General features: G+C 44.2%; 1 pseudogene; it reads left to right on the top strand.

The window, feature by feature from the left end:
* Positions 1-1,129: 1,129 nt before the first annotated feature.
* Positions 1,130-2,630, top strand: LOC125553870 (annotated as a pseudogene).
* The last annotated feature ends 23,148 nt before the right edge of the window (positions 2,631-25,778 follow it).

Genomic DNA, 25,778 nt, shown 5'->3' with positions numbered 1-25,778 from the left:
AGGAACCCTCCACTCTGCAACGGTCAGGACTTAAACCATAGCATTATGAGCATTTATGACGCTTTACTGTAGACGTTACCAGCAATGCCTTTCCTTTATGAACATTGAATCCTGTGTAACGGAGGGGAGCTGGGGTCCTGGCGCACTCTATATAAGCCACCCCCCTCCTCTGAGACAAGGGTTCGCATCTTTTGTAAACTCTCACACACACATATAATCCAGTCGACCGTCCTCAGGGCACCGAGACGTAGGGCTGTTACTTCTTCCGAGAAGGGCCTGAACTCGTAAAACTCGTGTGTACAACTTATTCATAGTTAGGATCTTGCCTCCTCATACTTACCCCCATTCTACTGTCAGTCTTAGATCCACGACAGTCACCTCTAGTGCCTAGCCTGGTTTAGTTTAGCTTAGTTTAAGTTTATGTTGAACTTGTTCAATATTGCCCATTTGCATGTAATATTTATGAAACTTGCTTTAAATTCGTCCGTTCAGCTCAAATTTCGTCTGTGTTTGTATTCAATCCGTTTGAAATGAGGCAAATAATTAGGACTCGGGTTGAATAGCCTTCGCCCCACCGGCCGTCCTTAGACATTTGAGAGTGACTCGACATTGGATTTGTTTTGGAGATTCCCCACCACACGCTGATGGTGCATCTGCATCCGCTTGGACGTAGTAGCCCTTGAAAAAAAAGCTAACACTCGGGCAGCACGAGGACCAGTTTTTTTTGAGAAGCACGAGGATCAGTTCAGAGTTGAGCAGAGCAACATGCGTGTGTCACCCGGGCGATCATGGGCTGCGGCTTCACTTTGTTATGAAGAATTCGGCTCGGCCCCTTTGGGGAGTTCAAAACCAAGCAAATGCTTCGATCGTTTTCGCAGCCCATGGTCAACCACTCGCCTGCATGCTCTCGAAGTAGCGTCACGGCCTGCCTCAAGCAAACGCAACCTCGGCCTTCCGGCCGCTCGCCGACACGCGTTCGCGGAAAACAGAACCTTCCGGCACCAGCCCCCTCTATAAACCCACCACTTGGCTTCCCCCGTCTCCTTCGAATCACACATCCTAGCCAAGCTCCGAAACACTCATTCACAGCCTCGGTTGTCACCTCAGGCTCAGGTTGCAACTTTTCGCCATGGGAAGGAGTAAGCAGCCATCACCTTTCTTTCCTTTGCTTTCCTTTCCTCTAGCTGCCCGGATCTCCATCGTCTACATGTTGCAGCCATCACGTTTCTTTTCTTTCCTCTAGCTAGCTCGCCGGATCGATCATGCACGATGTTAGTAATAGTAGCTTGAACTAACGCGTTGTTGTTCTTGTTCAGGGCCTGCTCGGTGCTATCGCCAGATCAAGAACAAGCCACCCCAAGTCACGGTACTGCCGCAGGGTGCCGGACCCCAAGATCCGCATCTTCGACGTGGGGCAGAAGAAGCGTGGCGTGGACGAGTTACCGCTGTGCGTGCACCTGGTGAGCTGGGAGAAGGAGAACGTGACAAGCAAGGCCTTGGAGGCGGCCCGGATTGCCTGCAACAAGTACATGGCCAAGCACGCCGGCAAGGACGCCTTCCACCTCTGCGTGCGCGCGCACCCCTACCATGTCCTCCGCATCAACAAGATGCTCTCCTGCGCCGGCGTCGACCGACTACAGACCGGCATGCGCGGCGCCTTCGGCAAGCCCACGGGAATGTGCGCGCGGGTGCATATCGGCCAGGTGCTGCTCTCCGTGCGCTGCCGCGACGCGCACACGGCCCACACGCAGGAGGCGTTGCGCCGGGCCAAGTTCAAGTTCCCCGGACGCCAGAGGGTCATCGTCAGCGGCAAATGGTACGTATGCCATCTTAATCCGTCGGCCTTCCCTAGTTTGAATTGTACGACCAGGATCGAGAGCTCTCTCCACCTGTGCCTGCCTTGTGGTTGCCGGATAGATCTCAACTGTACGAATCGTTTCTTCCAGGGGATTCACCAAGTTTAAGCGCGAAGAGTATGTCAAGCTCAGGAGCGAGGGCCGCATCATCCCCGATGGTGTCAACGCCAAGGTAATCGTCATCACTTCACAAATCACAACCCCCAGATTTGATCAACTCCGTACGCCGAGAGGCGTTTCTAGTACGACGAACAAACAAATAGTTAATGCGATTCTTTTTTTTCTGTGTGCAGTTGCTGACTTGGCACGGGTCGCTCCAGGGACGCCTGCGAGGGAAAGGTGTCTTTCCACCCTCCGTCGCTGGATCGGCTTGAAGATTACAACCTCATCAACATCTGTCTCCCCGTATTCATACGAGAGCACGTGTCAGCCCTCGTCGGGTCCGGCCTGCGTATCGATTCTACCATGTCATATGTTGTGACATGAGTTGTCATACGCACGTGCAGCTAGCTTTATGTATGTGAGTTGTTAGAGTTGTGTCGAATATTATTATATAAGTTAGGTTACAGTTGAACTTGGAGTCGTACGGTGTGTAGACAGTATATGGAGTCGTGTCCAAGTAAGAAACTTGTATCCTAGGCCTTTCATATATAGCGGGGGTAGACGCACGATGTAACTTATGCCAGCATAATAGCATAGGCACGCGGGGGAGCCGGCGGCGTGTGCCGGCGCCCGGGCGGCCGGGGTGCGGTATTGTGATGGTGTCATGGGGAGGAGCGCCCGTAGTCATGCCTCGGGGATGTAGCCATATCGGTGAACCTCGTTATCAAATTTCGGTGTCGTGCTCATGTGATTGCTTGGTCATCGGAAGATCGACAGAGCGTCTCGGATTTATTCTAACAAGTGGTATCATGAGAAAGGTTCGAAGAGGTCGTGGATTATTGATCTAGAGGAGGTCGTGGTTGTGTTAAAGGTCGATGCAGGTGGCGGGATTGGGCGGCAGCGGATGTTGCGGGCAGTTTTAATGTCACGGAGAAGTCTCGGCCAGTATAGCAACAACGACACGAATCGGAAGCAATCGGTAATGAGCAGCAGCAGATCGATGAGGTGGCGGCGATCCAGTCGTCGAAGGAGCACTGTGATTTGGGCGGCGTGATACAACGTGCGGCAGCCGGACTCAAGCAGCGGCAGCCGAGCAAGTCGTTGGTGCAGGTCTTTCGTGGGCAGATTTGATCGATCCAGATCGATGGAAGCAGCGGCGGCAGATCGATGGATCTTCGGTCGGGAGCAGAGACGTTGGTGCCCTAGCGCATGCAAGGTTCAAAGCCCACGTGTGGGTGCTGGTGGGCCAAAAGCGCAGCGAGGCTGAGCGGAGTCTGCGGGCCACAGGACGAGCGTGATTCACTTCGACAGACATCATACGTAGTAGCAGGCAGACGAGCGGAGCTAGGCCAGCAACAACTTCAGTTGGGGAGCGTAGCAGGCAGTGCTCCCGCGAGTAGCAAGCGTACGAGGCTGGGTCAAGTTGAAGAACTGCCCGTGGATGAGCAGGCTGGGTGCTTGTACAGACGCGAGATTTGTTGGATGAAAGAAAGGAAGCTACACAACAGGCTGAAACTACTCATCGGGAGGAAGAGATAGGAAGCCTAATGGATCTACAGCCTACAGGAGCACATGGTGGAGTTGGAGATTTTGGATCTTTTGATCTTCACGGTTTAGTGCATGCAGGAAGGCTTATGTGGTGGATTTTTTGGCTTTATTTCTTTGTACACATGATGTGTATTGGGATGATAGCGTGAGGATTTGTGGTGCGTGTGGCGAGGATGGCGACGTGCGTATAAGGCTTGGAGGAGTCTGGAGCGCGCCGTGACAGGATTATGCAAACACATGGCGTCAAGGTAATGCACAGATGTGCGGGCGGACACGACGCTGGGTGGAGCATGGTTGCAGTTGAATAATTTCGGCTGGGTCGGACTGGATTGTCTGACGGATCGACGGGGATGTCGGTCAAAGCAGAAGACGGCGATGATTTCAGCGAAAACGACATAGGAGCGTGATGCTGATGGTGGCTGACTTCTGGGGCGTGAAAACACATGGTGCAGACCTGAGGGCTTGTGCGGCTTCGACAGACTATGACGCGTGGTTGATTCAAGATGGTACAACCACCATGGAGTCATGTTGAAGGTGGAGTAGGAGTCTGATGGATGACTTCACGCTGAGTTGATGGAGGGGCTACGGCGTAAGTTAACGAAGAGTCGAAGGCTATTTCAGCGGGTAAAGCGAGAGACACGTGGATCAGACTACGCGCCAATGGTCTGATGGAGGCGTGATACTCGGCATCGGTCGGTGATGATCGATGGTTCTCTGCAGTGGGAGTTGAGACATTGGGGGCTAGCTACCCGGGAGACTCGACCAGGACAGCAGAGACTCGACGCGGTGATAGCGACGAGGCATGCGGTAATCACGGGACACAGCGATAGGCCAGGACACCGGTGGTCAGATATGTTGTTAGACAAAGTGTGCAGGGGGTGCTGAAGCAGTGTTGACGAGTACTGGATTCAAGTTGGTGACTGGGTCTATCGGTGCCGGTTAATGGACAGGAGTTGACCATGGATAATCTGAGAAAGTGGCGGAAAGTCTGAAACTGTCAAAAGCTGGGAGAGTACATGGCCGTATATTCTGTGGTGTTCAGTGCACATGGCAAAATATAGATGATAAGTACAGAAGGAGGCGGAGTGCTATAGCTATGGCACATGTCAAAGACTATCCGGGAAAAAGGATGAGACAACTGTGAATTTGACTCAGGGTGACACCGGGCGACGGTGAAATTCCTTCAAGTTTCAGACAGACGATTAAAAAAGAATGATGATGTTGAGTTCAGGTAACTCTTGTATGTGACATCCAATATATGAGTTGTTCATTTTCACGCAAATAAATTATCGATGTGTGATGACGTTGAACAGAAACTCCGGAAGTTGAGAGCACAAAGTAGAGTAATACGAAACTTAATTTTGCTCGAGTGTTGACTGTGAAGAAAACGAGAAGGGACTACAGTTACAGGTAGAGTCATATGTAGTCTGGGAGTAGCAGCGGTGCTCATGACTTATCTCAAGTCCAATGTACATGAAAGTTCGATGCACGGACAAATTCAAGGTGGTGGAGAATATTCGTCAAGGTGGAGTTTGTTAGAGTTGTGTCGAATATTATTATATAAGTTAGGTTACAGTTGAATTTGGAGTCGTACGGTGTGTAGACAGGATATAGAGTTGTGTCCAAATAGGAAACTTGTATCCTAGGCCTTTCATATATAGCAGGGATAGACGCACGATGTAATCTATGCCAGCATAATAGCACAGACACGCGGGGGAGCTGGCGGCGAGTGCCGGCGCCCGGGCGGCCGGGGTGCGGTATTGTAACGGTGTCATGAGGAGGAGCGCCCGTAGTCATGTCTTGAGAATGTAGTCATATCGATGAACCTCGTTATTAAATCTCGATGTTGTGTTCGTGTGATTGCTTGGTCCTCTATAGATCGACATAGCGTCTCAAATTTATTCTAACACGAGTAAACGGATATAAACATGCGGGGTCTATACTTGTGATGGTAATAGTATGATGTCTACTGTGTAGCTCGAGTTGGCAGCATGCTTTACGAACTAGTTTGGTCGCTAAACACGTTGTGAGCTTGATTTTATTCATAAATAAATGTGCTTTGCATTAGTGCAGTAAGAGCATCTACAATCGGACCCTTTAAAATTGTCTCAGGCAGGCCGCCCGATCGATGCCCGGTCACGAAATTTAGACCCAGGCGGACCCCTCAAACGATCCTCAAACGTCCGGGCTGACCAGCACCCTCATATCCAGCCTAAATATGGAGTGAATATGGGGCGCTCGGGCACACCCGTCACGTCGGACCTGGCTCATACTGGCCCATTCGACCCTCCTTATATCCGTCCCCATCATCTCACCGGACCAAACCCTAGCCACTTCAATCCAGTCCCATCCACTCCCCTCCGCCACCTCACCTCCGGCGGTTTGCGACCTTCTCCGCCATGGCAGGCAGCGGATCGGACTTCGACCAGTCCGGATCCGTTGACTGGGGTGTCGTCCCGCGTGGGTTGGAGGAGGCAATGGCAGTCCGCATTGCACTCCGCCGCTCCCGGGAGGACAGTGCCCGGCCGACGGACGGATCCGTCCGCTATGATGGCATAGTGTCGGTTCACCGGGCGCTCGGGTCCTCTGGTGTTGGATCCTTGCGGTCCCGGCCGGAATACCTCTCCTTCCCCATCACTGGTCGGGCAGAGTACAAGTCCCCCCGGGAATGGGCGGCCCGCCGTGGGAAGGAGAGGATAAGGGCCGCTGGGGCCCGTCTCACGGCGGAAATGGCGGCGGCGCGGGTGGCCCCAGAGGAGGAAGCCATCAGCGCCCGCATTGTGAAAAAAGGCAGCGGAGGAACACGCGCGCCCTCGCCCGTGAGCATAATCGGGCGGTCCGTGCCATGGCCGGACTGTCACCGAAGGAGGAGAAGGAGGACAGCGACGCCGAGGACATCTCCGGCAACAAGTAGATTCAGCTCGATCCGTACTGCGCCTTCGGCCGGTACTTCCGCGAGAAGGACCGCAAGGGCGCCGGGATGGGCAAGGGCAGCCGTGGATGAACTCCACCATAGCCAAATATGCCAAATTGTGGTAGTCCAATGGCATGTTTAGTGTAGTGTGATGGAGTAGCCGGACGATACATGTGCGTCGATGTAGTTGCATGAGTTTGTATGGATTTAAAATATCGTAATTGAGGTGTCCGGATGTGAATTGTATTTATTGAGGAATGCCCAGTCAGTGCTTGAGGGGCAGGATTTGCCAAGTCCGGTTATAGATGCTCTTATAACATCATCATGCACACAGTTAAAACCTTCTTTCGCAAACGCATATGCAAATCGTCGCCTTGTGTTGGTGTGCGATAGAGAGGAAGGGTATCACACACGCTTTGGGATAACCGTGCGCGACAACGTATGAGAATGCAGACGTTTTGGCAAAACTAATCATATGTGATGCTCGAATCTATCACACACGTGATTCCTGATATAAGCGTTTGCGATACAAACAACATCCCACATATATTTGGTCTCTGGAGATTGTGTGGGATGATAGGTCTATCTCACGTGCAATACTGACGCAATATTTGTGATGTGCCCAACAACGAGGATGACTCAGACAACGTGTACGATAAAAGGCTTATCACAAACACTTTGCTTTCCCATCCGTTTGAGATGCGACGCACATCACACACGTTTAATAACTGCAAAATGTGTGTGGTGCTATTCATGTCGCACATGTTTTTTCATTAGCTAAACATGTGTGATAATGGTTCCTATCACACACACACTCTTTAATAGTGCGCCGTTTTAGATGTGTTTATCATCACACACGTTTCGAGACAACTACTCCCTCTGTTTTAAAATAGATGACTCAACTTTATATTAACTTTAGTATAAAGTTGGGTCATCTATTTTGGAACAAAAGGAGTAGATGTGGTGTGCCGTAGAGGTTCATCGCACATGTTTGCCTCTTTGAAGCGTCTGTGTTATTGAGGTTCATCGCACATGTTTGCCTCTTTGATAGAACCCGTGTGCTTTTGGGGTTCATCCCACATGTTTTGCTCCATGAAACCACCGTAATTACCTACATGGCAGTTTTTTTTGCCATAATCTAATTCCTGCAACTAAAAATTATCTAGAATTTGAATTTAAAAGTAGACAATCACATATTTCATTCCATCATACACACTCAGTTTATATAGGTTCAACCACCATTACATAATTCAAATTCATATGTTCAAGCACTATAGAAGCACCAAATTAAAACAAGAACCACAATAGCATTAAAGCCCGTAAAGAGAGAGGCAAAAATATTTTGGTTGTCGGTGTAGGTGAAGAAGCGAATGTCCATATTGCGCCCTTCATGATTATATATGCTTGTGACTTTTGTTAAATATTTCAGGTCGGGATTAATATCCATAAATCCCTAGGATATATTAAAATCCTAATAATTGAAATTGTTAATTAAATGGAACCCTAAATATTAGGGAATAAATTGATATTCCAAAAATAGGGTGAAATTTAAATATTTGATTTGGGCATAAACATATTTCATTAGGTCCAAAATATTATTTTGAACCTCTGGTAAAATTTCCAAAAAGATTAGAGTGAATATGATTTTCGAATCTGAATAAAAAGGGGAATAATTCTATTAGCTTATTTTAATTTGGCAGAAAATCATTTTCCTAAAAAGCCCTAAGTACTAGACTAAGAATAAAATTTTCGGAAAGGATTTGAGGCACATTTGGAATTCAAAACAGAAATGAAAAGAGAAGAATAGAAAAAGAAACAAAAAAGAAAAGGAAAAGTCCTAGCCTAACCTAGCTACAGCACGAACCAGCTCACCTAGCCTACGCGCATGCCACACAACGATCAACCCAACCCGCTAAGGCCAAACCGGTATTCATGCGTTATAAGATGGCCATTGGATCTCCATCCGGTGGCCAAAAGCACACCCACAACCCCCCTTCTCTCCATGTCACTAACACTACTGGAATCAGGGAATTTGTCATCAGTTCTTTGCCATCGGCTAGCTGACGGCAAAGAAGCCGACGACAAATAACTGGTTGATGGCAAATATATCTTTGCCATCAGCCAGTTGTTTGCTGTCAGTTAGCAGACGACAAAGAGCTGAGTGAGGTCCAGTGAACGACATTGCTGTAACAGCGCACCACCTCCATCTCTTTGTCGTCTGTAAACCATCTTTGTCGTCGGTTAGCAGATGGCAAAGAGGTTAATACCTAATGGCTAATAACGGCGCACCCCCACACCTCTCTCTCTCTTTCTCTTTCTCTTTCTCTCTCTCTTTCTCCCTCTCATCTCTCCCTCCTCCCCCGACCCAACCGCACCGGCCCCACCGCGCCCTCGCCGCCGCTGACCCCCGGCCGTCCCACCCCAACCCCCGCAACGCCCCCGACCCCCACCGCGCCCCCGACGCCGCTGACCCCCCGCCCTTCCCCCGACCCGCACCGCCGCTGACCCCCCACCGCCCCACACCCGACCCCCCGCGCCCCCGACGCCCCGGCCCCGGCCCCCACCGGGCCCCTGCCCCCCCGACGCCCCTCTCCTGCGGCAGCCGCCCGAGCCCCGCCGCGAGGAAGGCCGCGGCGCCGCCCCTCCCCTACGACGGTCCTCCTCCACCGGGCCGCCCCTCCTCCACCAGCCGCCCCTCCCCTGTAGTGAGCTCCTCCTCCTCCTCTTTTTTTTTGTTTTTAGTTTTAGGTTTATGTTTAGTTTAGATTTAGTTTTAGATTTAGGTTTAGTTTTAGGTTTATGTTTAGTTTAGTTTTAGGTTTATGTTTAGTTGTGAAAAAAGAACAAAGGAAATAAGAATAATTAGAAAAGGAGGAGGAAAAAGAGGAGAAAGAAGAAGAAGAATAGGGGTGCCTCGACATCGACGGAATCCTTAATGACATATATTTCGATGGCATACTATTGTAAATATTTAGTTAGGTTGATGGCAAAAACAATAGTGCTATGTTACTCATCTTTTGATTTAAATGTGCAGTTGTTTCATCGCCGCGAGGGTCTGGTGTTCGACGAGCTTCGCCCCTGCGTTCGTGGGTGAGTACAAATGACATCTCCTCCTCCCCCTTAATTATTTGCTCTGTTCCGGCCTTCGTGCCGATGACACTAGCTAGATAACTACAGTCGCGTAACCAGTATGCGTCTCCTGTCCGAAAGGGTTGCATCGATAAATATGCATTCATTTGCATATTTATCACTGTAGCTCATTCGAATTGTCCAGCAATTTCCATGGATAGCCCGAGTATGTGTAGATTGGGTACGTTCTCCATGCTCTACCCTATCCCGAGACAAAATGTCGGCAGCGCCTCCCTGTTGTTCTCCGGATGCACATTCTCTCGGCTTTTTGCCGAGACGTGTATTTGGAGAACAGCGGGGAGGTGCTGCCGAAGTTTTGTCTCGGAATGGGTAGAGCATGGAGAACGTACTCAATCTACACATACTCGGGTGGGATTAGGGCCTATGTTTACCTATTAGAGTGTAGGTCTCATGGACGTAATAAAATTGACAAACTAGATTAACTGATGAATATACATGCCGATGGACCTATCTTTACCTATCAGAGTGTAGGTAGGCAAGATGAGTGATCGTGCGTGGATGTACACCGGTCACACTAGTCATAAAGACATGACCTATGAATGGTTAACAAAAACCAAGGGGTTTGTGAAAGCCACATTTGCAAATGGCCAGAAGAAAACCTGGTGCCCCTATGTCTGGTGCGACAATTGGCACAAGAGGACATAGGAAGAAATTGCCAAACACCTGCAGAAGAGTGGTTTTACTCCCGGAAACGGTGTGAACATTTCATGGTGAGTCTGCCCAACGTGTCAGAGCTGAGGTGGTTCGTCATTGCATCGACGAGTATGGTACCGGGATGGAAGACGGATTCGGACGATGAGATGGAGGAATCTGCAAATGCCTTCAATGAAATGTTGGAGTCTTCAAAACGTCCTCTCCACGAGCACACTGAGTTTTGTCAGCTGGATGTCATCTCACAAGTAATGGCTCTGAAGGCTCAATTCAACTTGGGCAGAGAATGCTATGACGCGATGATGATAGTATTTGGACGCTTTCTACCCAAAGGCCATGTAATGCCTGCAAACCTGTACCGGTCGGACAAAATCCTCCATGCACTTAAGATGCCCTATGAGAAGATACATGCCTGTGAGAAAGGACGTGCCTTATTGTAGCGACCCGACCCGGATGGATAGAAGTCTCTGTGCTTAAGTGTCATCCCTGGATCGGTATGCTGACACACACATTACTTGAGAATTTATAACAAAGGTAAATCACATGTATAAAATAACGTAAATATTATTACCTCAAATAATATAGCAGAAGTAACAACAAGGTTGTGGAGTCCCAACAACACCAACAGCAAAGTTGAGTGTAGTCATCGCAACCCTAACGTATCACTTACTCGTCGAATAATTCCTGCAACATGAGACGTTCCAGCCGTGTAGGTCAGTATGTTGAATGTACTGGCAAATTCACACCACATAATAATGATGAACAATATCTATCATTACATGGATATTTGGCTGGTGGAGGCTCTAAGTTTAATTTTGCATTAAGCTAATTTTTCCCTACAACAAATGAATAAATTTTATTTTACTACCAAGTTTATGCCAATATTGAGAAGGTTCCTCCAACTCAATCCCAAAATTCCCAAATTATTAATAACCCAATACATTAATTAAAGAGAGTGATGAAATCAACCAATAATTCAAATACCAGATACTCAAGATGTCCGTAATTTGGGACACAGCTAATCATGATTAGTTTTTACACTCTGCAGAGGTTTGCGCAGTTTTCCCCACAAGAATCGATCTCCTCCCTTGAATTCCTTGCACTGCCTGATGTTTGAGAATCGGATGATCAAGACATAGTCTTTCCGAAGAGGTCCCCTTAACTGATACATAGGCCGGTAGAACTACAATTTCCCTACATATGCTAGCCTATCATGGAAAGGTTTCCCACAACTTACTCAACTACGCCAGAGCCCATAATGGCTTGTGGCTGCACACGGAAGTTTCCAGGTATGAAATATCGTATGATCCCTTTGATCCTGAGTGGCATTCCATAGAGTGATCTCACGGGTCCTCCGAGATCCCCTTGGGCAAGCACTGGTTTCTCCAGGTGCCCGGGCAAGCCACTGGTTTCTCTAGGGTGCCCTAACCATTCCACCCAGATGTGTGTTGATGTTTCCACCTTATGTTACCCTTAATTATTATTTCTCTCATAACTTGCATGAATCTCACATACCAATCCCGGTATACAAGCATGGCTAAGCAATATATAAGCATAACGAATATACCCGGGGTGTTTCAGGGATCATAGGCTCCTACCTCATGAACTACATAGCAAAAATCCAATTACCAATCCTACTCATGCAAACTTGTAAGGGTGTGAACTAATGCATAGTAAAAACTGTGTATAGAAAAAATATGATCAAAGTATGAATTTTCCTTGTACTGTTCATGAAGAATCTTCGCACTCATAATTCTAGATAGTTCTACTCGTCACACTCCGATCAATCTATCGTAAGTAAGCAATTTTATCCACACATAAGCAATCACTCGAAGACCCAAAAAATGCAAAGGAAGATTGCAAAAACTCCAAAAGAACCAAATCAAATTATTTTGCAAGATTAGATCCTAATTTCGGTGAAAAAGTGTGGTGATGGCTCAAGATGTTAGAATATGCCTAGGGATTCAATCTGAAAAAGGAATCAACTGAAAAAACGCTACAATTTACAAGATATGATCAAGTGAAGCTTCGAGTTCAAATTTGAATCGTTCAAATTTGAAAAGATCAAAAGTTGAAACTGATGCTACTAGATGTAGGAAGTCAATATGAAAATGTAGGAAAAAGAATTACTAGATTGAAAATAACGGATCAATTAATTCAACATAGCATTGAATCTGCTTAGAATGTTGTGTAACAACTCTTTGGTGGACCAGTAGAGTAACTGGCTAAGATCAAAATTATATGTTGGAAAGATGACACTAATTGTGTGAATGGAAAGATTACTTCAATACGAATCCAATGCAGTTTGATTCATCAGAAACGGAGGTACGGATAAAAAGATATGATTGAAAGAAATTTGAGTATGAATCTGAACAAATTTTGAATTTTGAAAGTTGCAAAAAGTTTATTTGATAGATTCACTAGATAGGTGGAATCAAGACAAAAATATTGGCGTTGGTTTCGTCTAATTTGGATGAACAAGAAAAAAATTATGGCTATTTAAAAAATGGGGGTCAAGTTGTTTTACGAAAGAAAAAGAGCTATGGCTAAAAGAATTTTAGTCTTAAAATGTAAATACAGGGACTATTTTATAAATCTAATTATTCTACCGCACACTAGTTTAAAAATAATAAGCTATGGAAGTATAAAAAATACGAAGAAAGATACCTTTATAAAATAGAGAAAAGACGACTTCAGAGAGAAGAGACAATTTCCAGAAGTCCCGTTGGAGAGAAGAAATATATTTTTCTTTTGTGAAACTAGTCAAACCAAAATATTGATTTAACCCGCAGTGGATGATTTTTGGATTCTATGATTCTATATTTATAGATGGAAAAGAGACTTAAAGACCAAAGACTAGGCAATCTGAGACTAAACGTAGACGAAAAAGAGAAAAGAGAGAAAATGTGCGTTATGGGGCTTCGGCCGGCCTACTCATGTGCGCGCATGTGGCAGAGTTTTTTTTTTCTTTTTGAAAATATTTTCGAAAATAATATTTTTTCTCTGTAAGCATAACTGAAAAATAAAATAAAAACAGTTATGGGCCTGCCTACTAACTATGTTGTGCACGTGGGCGACGGATAGTTATGGGACGCACATTCAGTTTTTTTAAATAGAAATAGAAAAGGAGAAACCGAATAACAAAAATAAAATAAAATTATACATAGGCATATTATATATCAAAATTTCCATAAAAATATTTCCTAAATGATGAACATATTTTCAGCGGCAAATAATTTCCACAAAAATTTAAATAAAGCGAATAGTACTAGTGGTTCATTTGAAAACCAAGTAAAAAATATTTTAAAATACCAAAATGATTCCAAACTCATTTTTCTCTACTTTCTACTGTAGGGAATCATTTAACCCTATTTTCTATATATTTTATTTTTGGAGAAAAATAATTTGAATAAAAATCAAATACCAAATTCAAAGTGAGTTTCAAAATAACTTCAAAGGGACTTTCAATTTGATTTTTTGAAACTTCCAACTCTCTTTCTTAGCATTTGAAGAAGTCATTTTATCTTCTCTCATGAAACTCATTGAATTGCATAAAGTATCCGAATTTGGAATATTTCCAAATGGAATTCAAATCTTTTCAAAATCATTTTCATTTATTTAAATGAAAGAAGTCATATCATCTTCACTCTAGGGTTTTGTGATGAAACGAATTTTAATTCATCGAGATCATAAATGCAAGGTGAAAGTTTGGGAAAGTCATTTCATTCCCTTTCATTCAACTTTCAAAAAGTTTCAAATTTCACTCAATTTCACACAAGAAACCACACCACAATCAAACAAATAATCAAAACTATTTATTTAATATAACATTGCAAAATTTAGAATTTTGGGATGTTACACTTATTTAGGCTTGAGTATGCGGACTTGAACTATTGTCCCATTTGCAAGTCTTCTAGGTATGTTGTGGTAGACAACGGTATGGGTCAGAAGACGCAGACCAAAATCCCCATTAATGTTCTTCGGTATTTGCTAATCGTACCAAGACTTCAACGTCTTTTCATGGTCGAAGAGACGGCAAGACAGATGACATGGCACAAAATGGGCAAAAGAACCGAACTAGATGCAAATGGGAATCTGATAATGGTACACACATCGGATGGTTCTGCGTGGAAGCGCTTCGATGAATTACATAAACAAAAAACGGCATATTCAAGACATCCTCGAGTCGCCATCTGCACGGGTGGGTTCAATGTGTTTGGTCTGATGGAAATCCAATATAGTTGTTGGCCCGTATTTGTCATTCCACTCAATCTCCCCCCGGATAGATTATGCAAAGAAAGAACATTTTCCCGACGTTGATAATTCTGGGGCCCAACTATCCCGGGAAGAATATGAATGTGTACATGTAGCCTCTCAAGGATGAATTGCAAGAAGCTTGGGATAATGGGTCCAAGATATACGGCGCCGCTAGCAAAAAGAACTTCATATTGCGTGTCTGGTACATGTACTCGATGCATGACTTGCCGGCGTATGCGCTATTCATCGGCTGGTGTGTGCATGGAAGGTTCCCTTGCCCCACATACAAGGCATCTCTTGAGTTTCATTGGCTGCAGGCGAGTCGCAAGTATTCTTGCTTCAACTTGCATAGACAGTTTCTGGATCCTCGCCATAAGTTCGGGAAAGACAAGAAGAACTTCATCAAAGGTAGAGTTGTCAAAAACTCTGCACCACTTGCGTTGATAGGCCAAGAGACCATGGATCAGTTAAACGCTCTCGAGCCAGATCCAGAGCGTCCAGGGTATTTCAAGGGGTATAATTCGGAACACGCCTGGACTCACAAGACATGCTTGTGGGATTTGCCTTACTTCAAAGACCTCCTTTGTCCACACAACATCGACGTGATGCACATTGAAAAGAATATTGCCGAGGCCCTTTTTGGTACATTGTTCGGCATAGAGGGGAAATCAAAGGATAATACTAAGGCTAGATCGATCAAGAGGCGCTATGTGATAGACCATTACAAAACATGCGTGAACCGAAAGGAAAGCAGAACTGGACGAAGCCAAAGGCATGGTTCAATCTTGGAAGGCCAGCTATGAGGGAAATTATCTTGTGGGTGAAAATGTAGTTGATGTTCCTCGATTGGTATGCAACGAATCTAAAGAGGGGAGCGAGTCTTGAAAAATTGAAAATATTTGGTCTCAAGAGTCATGATTGGCACATATGGATTGAGCGGGTAATGCCGATGATGTTGCGTGGCTTTATCCCTGAGGATGAATGGCTAGTACTGGAAAAGCTGAGCTATTTCTTCCGTGCTCTTTGTGCGAAAGAACTATCGCCTATCATGCTAGAAGAAATGGAAGAGTTGGTGCTGGAGTTGATCTGCGAGTTAGAGAAGATCTTTCCGTCGGGCTTCTTTAATCCAATGCAACACTTGATTTTGCATCTCCCGACTGAGGCAAGACCGGGGGGCCGTGCAAAATCGTTGGTGCTACGAAACTGAGATGATGTAGAAGATGCTTCGAGCAAAATGTAAAAATAAACATAGAATTGAAGCATCTCGATGGCCGGGGCATCCATTACTGAGGAAGCGGCAAACTTCGTGACAACACACTACGAAGCCAAAAATCGTCATTTGCATAATCCAAAGCCTCGGTACAATGCTGGCGACCCTAAAAAAGGTGGATCCAACCTTAGCCTATTCAAAGGGAATCTCACACCAACCGGTGCTTCGAAACCAATATCATTGGATGTCGAAGAATGGTAGACCATTTTGTTGTATATCTTCAACAACCTAACAGAAGTGCGGCCGTACATCGAGTAAGTTCTCGCGGAACATTGTTTCACAACTTCTAATGCCTTTGAACTGCTCTTATTCCCGGATATTTTTGATACAGTCGATATGTTGCCAAATTCTCAGATGAAGCGGAGATCGAAAAGGAATCCATCAAAGAGTATGAGATTCCGGCAAAGCATGGATGCGGCTTTCCTGGTTTCATCTCTTGGTTCAAACAAATGGTAATTTCCATTAGACCATTCTCATTTCTTCATCTAATTTGCGGCTAATTAATTCAACAATCCTTTCGTATTAAACTTGCAGGATAATTCAGAGTCTATGGACGCCGAATTGAGACAAGTCGCTTATGGTTTTGACTATAAGGTCTGTTCATTTGACAAATACGACATCAACGGGCATCGCTTTCGTACCTTCGGCAAAAAGCTATCTATGGCATACCGAAAGTCTACAAATTGTTGCGTCTCTGCTATCGGCGAAGGAGGTACCGAGTATTATGGGAGAGTTGAAGCAATTTATGAACTTCTATTCTACGGTGAAAACCCACTGAACGTCGTAGTCTTCCAATGCTATTGGTTCCAGCCGAAGGAGACTAGAAGGACTCATGAACATATAGGGCTAGTCGAAATCAAACAAAGCACTCATTTAGATGTTCTCGATGTCTATATTACAACTTAACAGGCGACCCAAGTTTTCTATCTACCGTGGGCCTGCCAAACTGATCCAAATCTGAATGGTTGGGATGTCATTTATGAAGTGCCGCCATGTGTTAGACCACCTCCCCCCAATGAAGAGGATTATGAACCTCACATTAGCCCAGGCACATATGAAGGTGAATTCTTCCAAGAAACACGTCTTTCCAAAAAACACTTCAAGAAACGCTCTACTTCACTCCAGAACATTGAAGTAGACAGTTATAGTGAATCCGACTTCACCCCTAAGCTGGAACAAGAAGAGGTTACTACTGCGGATGACCTGTCATTGCTTGACCAATTACATCAAGGTGGCCTTCCACATGTTGATGCCGCTGAAGCCGATAAGCACGTCATTGATGATAGTGATGATGATGATGCATTTATTGATCCCGGAGCATTTATTGAACCTGACGATCAAGATTATTATTAGTTCATGTTAGGTATTCAATTTGTATTTTGAAGTGTTTTTTGTTAGTTCATGTTAGGTATTCAAATTTTGAAGTGTTTTACAAAAAACAACCATGCAAGTAATATATATTGTTAGTTCATGTTAGGTATTCAATTTTTTTATGTTGAACTTGATTTATATAGTTACTTGTATGATTGTATGATTTATATAGTTACTTGTATAATTTTATTACTTGCATGATTTTTTGTTATACATAGTGACATGGTCTTGATATCCGTCCCCATTGGCCCTCGTCCGGTTTATGATTCAGATGTGGTATATTCTCTTTTATAACTATTTGTTACATTTTGCATTTATGATAATTATGCCCATCAAGTTGACATAGAGATATTTTTATCTAGAAGGTATGTGAACCGGAAATTGCAATCGACCCTCTTGTAGAGAAGTTAAATTTAGTTGAAAAAGAAAACGAGTATTTGAAAGAAAAAAATGAAAAGAATTGAAGAAGAGAAGACAAAATTAGAGTTGTATGTTGTCGATGTCGTCGATGATCACAAGATCAAGATGGATGCAATGCGCTTGAAGATGGATGCAATGTGCTTGAAGATTAGTAAGATTAGAAAATATGCCATTGATAATGAGGCTTGGTATCATTATGCCGCTGGATCAATTGTTACCTTAGTTGCGATCTTGATCACATTTGTTATGATGATGGTAAGTTTCCTCTAGTGTTTTGCTTATCAAATGCATACTTAGCTTCGTACATGCTCTTAGCCCTATTATGCCACATACTTAGCTTATTTTCCCCAAAAAAGACGTACTTAGCTAATTATCCTCCAAAATGATATAATTAGCTTATTTAGTTCATTTATGACATAATTAGCTTATTCATTTTAAAAATGGCATAATAACCTTGGTTCTCTCATAAATGTCGTATAGTTAGTTTATTTTCCTCCAAAATGGCATAATTACCTAAGTTAGATAAAAATGAGCTATACTTACCTAACTTGGCTCAAAAATGGCATCATCACCTAGGTTGGCACAAAAATGACCTATACTTACCTTATTTTCCTCCAAATTGACATAATAAACTTAGTTACCTAAAAAATGGCATAATTACCTAAGTTAGCTCTAAAATGACACAAATAAGGAATAAGAAGAAGAAAAACAAGGAAGAGGAGAAAAATAAAGAATAGAAGAAGAAAGAGAAGATAAAGAAATAATAAAACAAGAAGAATGAGAATGAGAATTAAAAGGATAAAAAGATAGAAGAGAATAAGAAATATGAGAAAAGAAGAAGAAGAAAATATCTTCTTATTCTTACTTTTTCTCTTCTTTCTTTTTCCCCATCTTCTTCTTCTTTCTTCTTCTCCTCCTCATTCTTCTTTTCCTCCTCCTCCTCCTCCTCCTCCTCCTCCTCCTCCTCCTCCTCCTTCTTCTTCTTCTTCTTCTTCTTCTTGATGGACGCTAGTGTTTAGTTTTTGTTTTCATTTGTATTGATGAACAATGTGAAACTATGTATGTATATATGGATGAACTCCGTGAAACTATGTATGTATTGGATCTTTTAATACCCCATGTGTTCTGTTGCATTGATGGACTACTAGATGTTGGATACATGTGCTATGTTTGAGGTTGAATATATATATCATATATGTCTTTTGAAAATGCATGGATATAACAGAAAATAGAAAAAATAGTAACAATACAAGCACTTTGCCGTCTGCCACCGACGGCAAAGAGGCCACGTGGCAGCAACCTGTGCAACCTGGGAGCTGACCCATTTTGGTCACTTTGCCGTCGGTGGCTGACGGCAAAGGTTGGAGACGTTTGCCTTTATTGGTGGACATCAAAGAGCTGGGTGGCGTGACGCGTCTGCTGATGTCACAAGGCAAAGACGTTTTCCCATCCGCTTTCTGGTCCTTTGCCGTCTGCCATGGCAGACGGCAAAACAACTAATTCATGTAGTGTAACCGCGGGACCTGCCAGTTGGCTTCGTCTTCGTCAACCTCCAACCGACGGCCACACCCATGATTCCAAGCACCCACGACACCCACTTCGCATGTTCATCATGATCTAGCCACGCCCTAGCCTCTAGCCCATGCCTATAAAACATCCTCACCTCCTCGTCCATTTTCCCCATTTTGCACCAGACATCCCTGTCAGGCTACCGCTGATGAGCCCCGCCATAGCCTTTGTCACCTCTGACTCCGGCGAAATTCCGGCAAGCCAAGCCCCTCTCGACAAGGCAGTGCCATCACCACCTTCAACATATCCGTGCGTACCTCCCAAACATCTCCCTTGGTCAGTATCTAAAAAACTACAAGCTTTTCCAAGGGACATAAGCTAGTTTCCCATCTGCCTTACTAACTGGTTCATTGGGTAGTGTGTCCCCTGGTAGTCTAAAACAGCGGAGCTACGAGGGGTTGACCCTAGACCTGGGAAACAACCACCTTGAAACTTGGCACTACCATTTGGGTCTGAGTTGCAGGCTCAACCAAACTCTCGATTTGGGTGTCAACCCATTTAGTTGTTTTCCTAGACTTGGATGTAGCTAGGCGAATGCTATCTCCTCTCTACCCACCAGTTTGGGCATGTAATGTGCTTGGCTGACCTATAAAGGAGGGCATCTTCATTAGTGTTCCAAAAGCGGTGCTGATTTGGTTTCACCTTGGCATTGTCCCACAACATACATTCCAATATATCCAGAATAGTCCTTGCCACCACACCTGCACATCTTAATTTGTCTTGAGGTGCTTTTCTCTATCATTTGGAAGATTTGGGCCTCAAGGAATGTCATAGTCTTCTGAAATGTACACCACCATAGCTCGGTTGCTATTCAAATCTTTTGTATTAATTTTCATCTACAGACTTATCGGTTACACAATTTTATGATTCCCCAACAAAAGTATGAAAGTTGTGGCTAGTTGTAGTTCTCATCTTTGCTCAACATGGTGAAGCTACAGAAGGAGATGAAAAAGAGAATACCAAACAAGTATGGTTAGGGTGGTGACTGCTTCTTCTCTTAGTGAAATCACGAAGTCGACAAATAGTGGAAGAGGTGACATAGAGGGAATCAAAAGCATTCCATGTATTGATGATCAAGTCCCTTATTTATATGTCAAAGAGAAAAAAGAACATGTTTGGTATATATTTTTATGCATATTTAGTTTAAATAAAAGGAAGGTTGGTTTCAAAAAACAGTATGACTACCATTACATGAGGTAGTAACATTATGCATTTTGTTTTGTCCCTTCTCCATAATGGCAAATATAACTACTTGTCTATTTATATGACTACTTAATTCATGAACTTCGCTGAATGAACTGCTTGATATACTAAAAGTTTCACCATAGTTTGCACCTTTTATGTATGTGGCACACATAAAACCAGAGCCAGACATTTTTTGCAGGTACCCCCCCATGATGACAACATTTATAATCGTGCACTAATCATACATGCATCGTACACAATCACAAAGGGTGACTCACGTTAATATCACAACACAACTCTACGACACAAATGATAAACATAAATCTTTATATTACAAGCGAGGTCCACGAGGACCCATAATACTTAGTTATCAAAGCAAATATTATCTGAGTATAGACATAGTAGGACAAGTTTTGCCTTAAGAAGGCTAAGCAAAACAACAACACTAGATCGAAATGCGAGGACTCCTGCCTGGACCTCCAGGCTACTCCTGGTCGTCGGTCTCCATGTAGTAGGCTTCTACCTGTGAGTTGTGTTGGGATTTTCCCCGAAGAGGAGAGGAGATGCAGCACAGTAGAGATAAGTATTTCCCTTAGTGAGAACCGAGGTATCAATCTTGTAGGAGAATCACGCAAAGCCTCATAAAAAGTGCATGCACACACAAAAGCAAATACTTGCACCCAACACGGGCAAGAGGGTTGTCAATCCCCTTGAACTCGTTAATTGCAAAGATCAAATATTGTATAGGTAGATAGATAAATTGCAAAATAAAATAAAAAGTAATAAAATTGCAGCAATATATTTTTGGATTTTATATATGATAAAAGTGGACCCAGGGGGCATAGTTTTCACTATAGGCTTCTCTCTCGAACGCATATCATACGGTGGGTAAACAAATTACTGTTGGGCAATTGATAGAAAAGCGCACAGTTATGAAGATTTTCAAGACAATGATCATGTATATACACTAGTAGAAAAAGGCCCATTTGTCCCGGTTCTAGAGGCCCATTTGTCCCGGTTCTGGAACCGAGACTAAAGCCCAATACCTTTAGTCCCGGTTCGCTTACGAACTGGGACATATGGGGCTCCACGTGGCCGCTGCGGCAAGCCTAGGCAGGAGGGCCTTTAGTCCCGGTTGGTGACCAAAAAGCATCCACACGTCAGCAATTTAGGGGCTGGGGTTTTTGTTTTTTTGAAGGGGCGGGGGGTTGGGGGGTTTTGGAGGGTTAATTTAGGGGTTTCATATATTGTGTTAGCTATCTAATAGAGAGAAGTGAACTCTCTTAGCTCCGTGCCTGGTCGACGCTACGTACTATGCATATAGAGAGAACTCGCGACACACTAGCTAATAAGCAAATGAAGGAAACCATTAAGTACACAAGATCATCATGAACATATACAGAGAGAAGTGGTCGACCTCCTCCTTCTCCAAGAGATTGATCAAACAACAAGTTTTCGTATATCTATCCGACGCTACTAGCTACATATATACAATATAAGATCTCTTTCAATCCCTAAAATTTGAAGTCAAGTTCCACATGGTATTCTCTGGCTTTATTGATGACATGGTGAAGAAAGAATCCCACGATTTCCTCTTGAATTGCTTTTATGCGATCTTGTGGTTGGAGATCATCCCGCATCTGCCAGATCTAAATCGAAGAAGAGGGTCAATACATGTGTATGAATGAAACTCAACACAAATGATGGTAATAAAATAAAATTGTTAATAATTTGGTTTACGCACTTCATATTGTTTTTTAGAGTAGCCCCGCTTATTCTTGGTCGTCTTGTTGTAGATGAACTCGCGAACGTAGTATCCACAGAAATCATTCCCGGCTTCCTGCCACAAGCACTTTACGAGAAATAGAGGTCAATCAAACTGATAAGCAAGCATGCTAAATGGTATTGATGAAACTAGCTAGAATCAATGGGAGATGCGCGGAACTAGGTAGTAGTACTTACTTTTGGGTGTTTAAATTTCAGCTCGGTCGGCAGTCCCAAAGAAATTGCGGTGAGCTCTTTCCAAACCCTGCCAGACAAAGAAAATAATTACTTGATATCAGGAAATGAACAAAGTTGCTGATATGGTGCGATAATGATCGATTTAACTTACTTCTGGAGCATCTCAGTCATGTTCGCATACTCTTGGGGATCTTTCGTCTCGAGTCTAAGACGGTTACTAGTCCCTGCTCAAACTTAATATCTAGGAAAATAAAGTGGTAGCTGCGCACGCATGCATAACTCATTAGTTACATTACTATAACCTCAAGTAATAAGGGAAACCGAATGTGCACAAGACAGTAACACTCACTTGAAGTTGTAAGGAAAGAATATTTTATCTTTGCTTTGATTTTTGAGCAATGATTTGAGCAAGTTGTCCTTGGTTTTTGAGACATTCCTTTTAACCGTCCATTCATGTATGATATTTGGGTCAATGAACCTAATGTCATAGGTTTGTTCTTTTCTGCATTCGACGATCTTTAATCTGCATAATATAGCGAGGATAATTATATATACATGCAATGAAAGAGCTGAGCTATATATATAGTGACTTAATTACAGAAAGTAGTACTTACAGACAGTAGCAAGCCACGAGTGATTTGTCGAGGGCCTTTAGATTGTAGAACTGGAAAACTCGTCCAAATCAACAATTAACAGTTCTTGTCCAATGAAGTCGAGGTCCTCTTTAATTCTCATCGACAAAGCATCCTTCCCAGACTCGCTGCAAGTTTTCATGTACCATTGATGGAATCTTCGCATCATCGTTGTTAGAGGAGGACTTCCATCTTTGACGTGAGGCTTCTCGTACTGGTATTTGAATTCGTCCACCTCCATTGTATCAAAATGTAGATCGTCGGGCAGGTAATCATCAGGATTGGTACCGGGCAGCATATGCAGCAGATTTGCGATGATATCGCTAGACACCTTGAGCGGGGGGGGGGCACGATTGGTTCTCTTGTTCTCCGAGCTGGGGAATTTTTTCCCACTTCTTTGTTTTGCTAACCTTTTGTCACTGGAAGTAGTTCCTGACCGGCGCGCATCTTGAAGTGTCTTTTTAAGACAGCTGACATGTTTGTCATTCGGCAGAGGCGGTGGTGGTTGCTTCAGGGCATTGATAGTGCGCTTCACTTTCACCGAATCTATCTTCTCCTCCGGAGCTGGATGTTTCATAGCTCTTCGCGTTTCAAAGAAGTCCTTCACTTGGGCTTCACAGATCTTCACATTTTCCTCCACGGTCATCTCGTATGGCAACTTCTCTACATGCTTGAGAGATGGACCAAATCTGTATTGCCTCCCGCCTCTCGCTGTACCGCTAGAAGCCGGAGCAGCGGCATCTCTTTCGTTGCTGCCGACGAGTAGTAGAACACTACAAAAAATACACTTCCGTGATGATACGTGTTTGTCACAGTAGGTCATGTTTTCTGTCATGCATGTACAAAAATGACGATTTTATGACAGAATCAAGATAGTCATACCTGTGTTGTTGTATAAGTGTTCCATGATATTACCAAAATTATCATCACAGAAGTGTCCACTTCCAGGACGATAAATCACACGTCATAGAAGTGCTTTCGTCAAGGGTGAACGACACGTGGCATCGACCATAATGGGTCGCCGTTAAGCTATCGGGGCCGGTTTTGGATCCGATAACCCGTTAACAACCCAGACCAATGGGGATTTTCCACGTGTAAAATTCTCATTGGCCAGAGGAAACACGTGTTTGCTCACCATTGGGACAGATGTCATCCACTCATTTGACAGGAGGTGCCTATGATACGTCGACACGTGGCACGGCCAACAGAGGCCCATTCCGGTGAAACAGCTGGCCCAGCTAAAGGCCCGCCATGTTTTTTTCAGACACTAGTAGGCTGGCCCTTTAACAGCCTGCCATGTTTTGGGCCAAATTGAGGCCCATAGCAGATCAGGCCCGTTCACCGCCTGCCGTGTTTGGGCCAAATTACGGCCCATAGAGGATCAGGCCCGTTAACAGGCCACTATTCTTTTGGGCCCATTCTAAGACAGCTTTTTATTTCAGCCTGTTAAATGCCCATCAACCAGTTTGGCCCGATAATAGTTTTGGCATGTTAGCAGCCCGTGGTGCATCTGGGACGTTGTCGGCCCGGTTTAACTTTAGGCCATTTAACGGCCCATGCAGAAACTGGTCTATTTCTTGTCTGAAGTAACTTTAGGCCTCTTAATGGCCCGTAGTCTTCGTGGATAAATTTCAGCCCAACAGGCCTATCGGCCTATTAATGGCCCATGGAACAGTTGGGCCTAATTATAGCCCGTGTTGAATCCGGCCCGCTTACATCCCATCTGATAATGGCCCATGACACTTTTGGGCCTATGGCCCGCGTGGATACCTGCCTGCTTAAAACCCATAATTGTATTAGGCCCAACAGTCCCGAGATATATTTTGGCCTGTTAACTGCTCGTCCTATTTGGGCCAAACATGGGCCTTAGGCAGTTTCGGCCTATATTGGCCCGTGAGTTTTCCGGCCCAACGCTGGTGCAATCTAGGTTTTAGCATGTTAAATGCCCATGGTATTCTCCGGCCCAGCTGGCTAGAACTTTACTCGGCATGTTAAAGGCGGGAAACTACAATAGGTTTAGACCTGCTAATCATTGGTCCACGTCGGTCCTAAACAAACAGTTTTTAACCCCTTTCCGCGACGGCATTTGGAACCGTTGCCAAGTGAGTGTGGGCGATAGGGGGGGTCCTTCGCACACGACCCAGAAACCGTCGGGGATATGCCCTCCTGGCAGACAGGCTCGGCAAAATGAGAACGTGTGCGACCGGCGAGCACTCAAATACGGAAATACGTACAATAGAGCTAAAAAATACAATTATACGGCAAAATTGTTTCTGGTTGCAAATACATCCCACATAGTCAGTTCTTGCTAAACGTTTCCGTTCGTATGTACATTCCACACAGTTGCTGTAAAGAAAACATTTCCATTCATAGGTACATCACACACAATTTTTTCCATTAAATCGTTTGCGTTATTGAATGTATCACACACGGTCCGTAGAAGAAACTTGTGGCAAAGGCTATCCATCACACACAGTTTTTATGTGATAAACGTTTGCGCAAGGTGGCCTAACACAAACAATTTTCAAGAGAAAGTCGTGCATGATTGTTCATTGATCCAACACGGTTTATTCCTAGAAACTGTGTGCGTTGTCTGAGGTCATCGCCCACGGTATTTGTTCAATAACCGTTTGGAATAGCAAAACCCAATTAGCAGGCTAATTCGCCATTAGCAGGCTAATTATCTGATTATTCATAATCCATTTATTAATCTAATTGACATTTCATATTAAGCACACAATATATTTCATTTCCATATTAAGGAAGTAGAATTTCATAATTGAAATACACCAGAGTACAACATGATATAGCTTCAGCACTCAGCTACTCCATTACACAACTGCACCAGCAGCAAGTTCCACATGCAACATGTAGAACCTTTCGAAATTGGT

Source organism: Triticum urartu, chromosome 4 (assembly GCF_003073215.2).
Source record: "Triticum urartu cultivar G1812 chromosome 4, Tu2.1, whole genome shotgun sequence".
NCBI classification, from domain to species: Eukaryota; Viridiplantae; Streptophyta; class Magnoliopsida; order Poales; family Poaceae; genus Triticum; species Triticum urartu.
The sequence above is the reverse complement of the archived record's forward strand: the minus strand, read 5'-3'. Positions and strand labels throughout refer to the sequence as shown.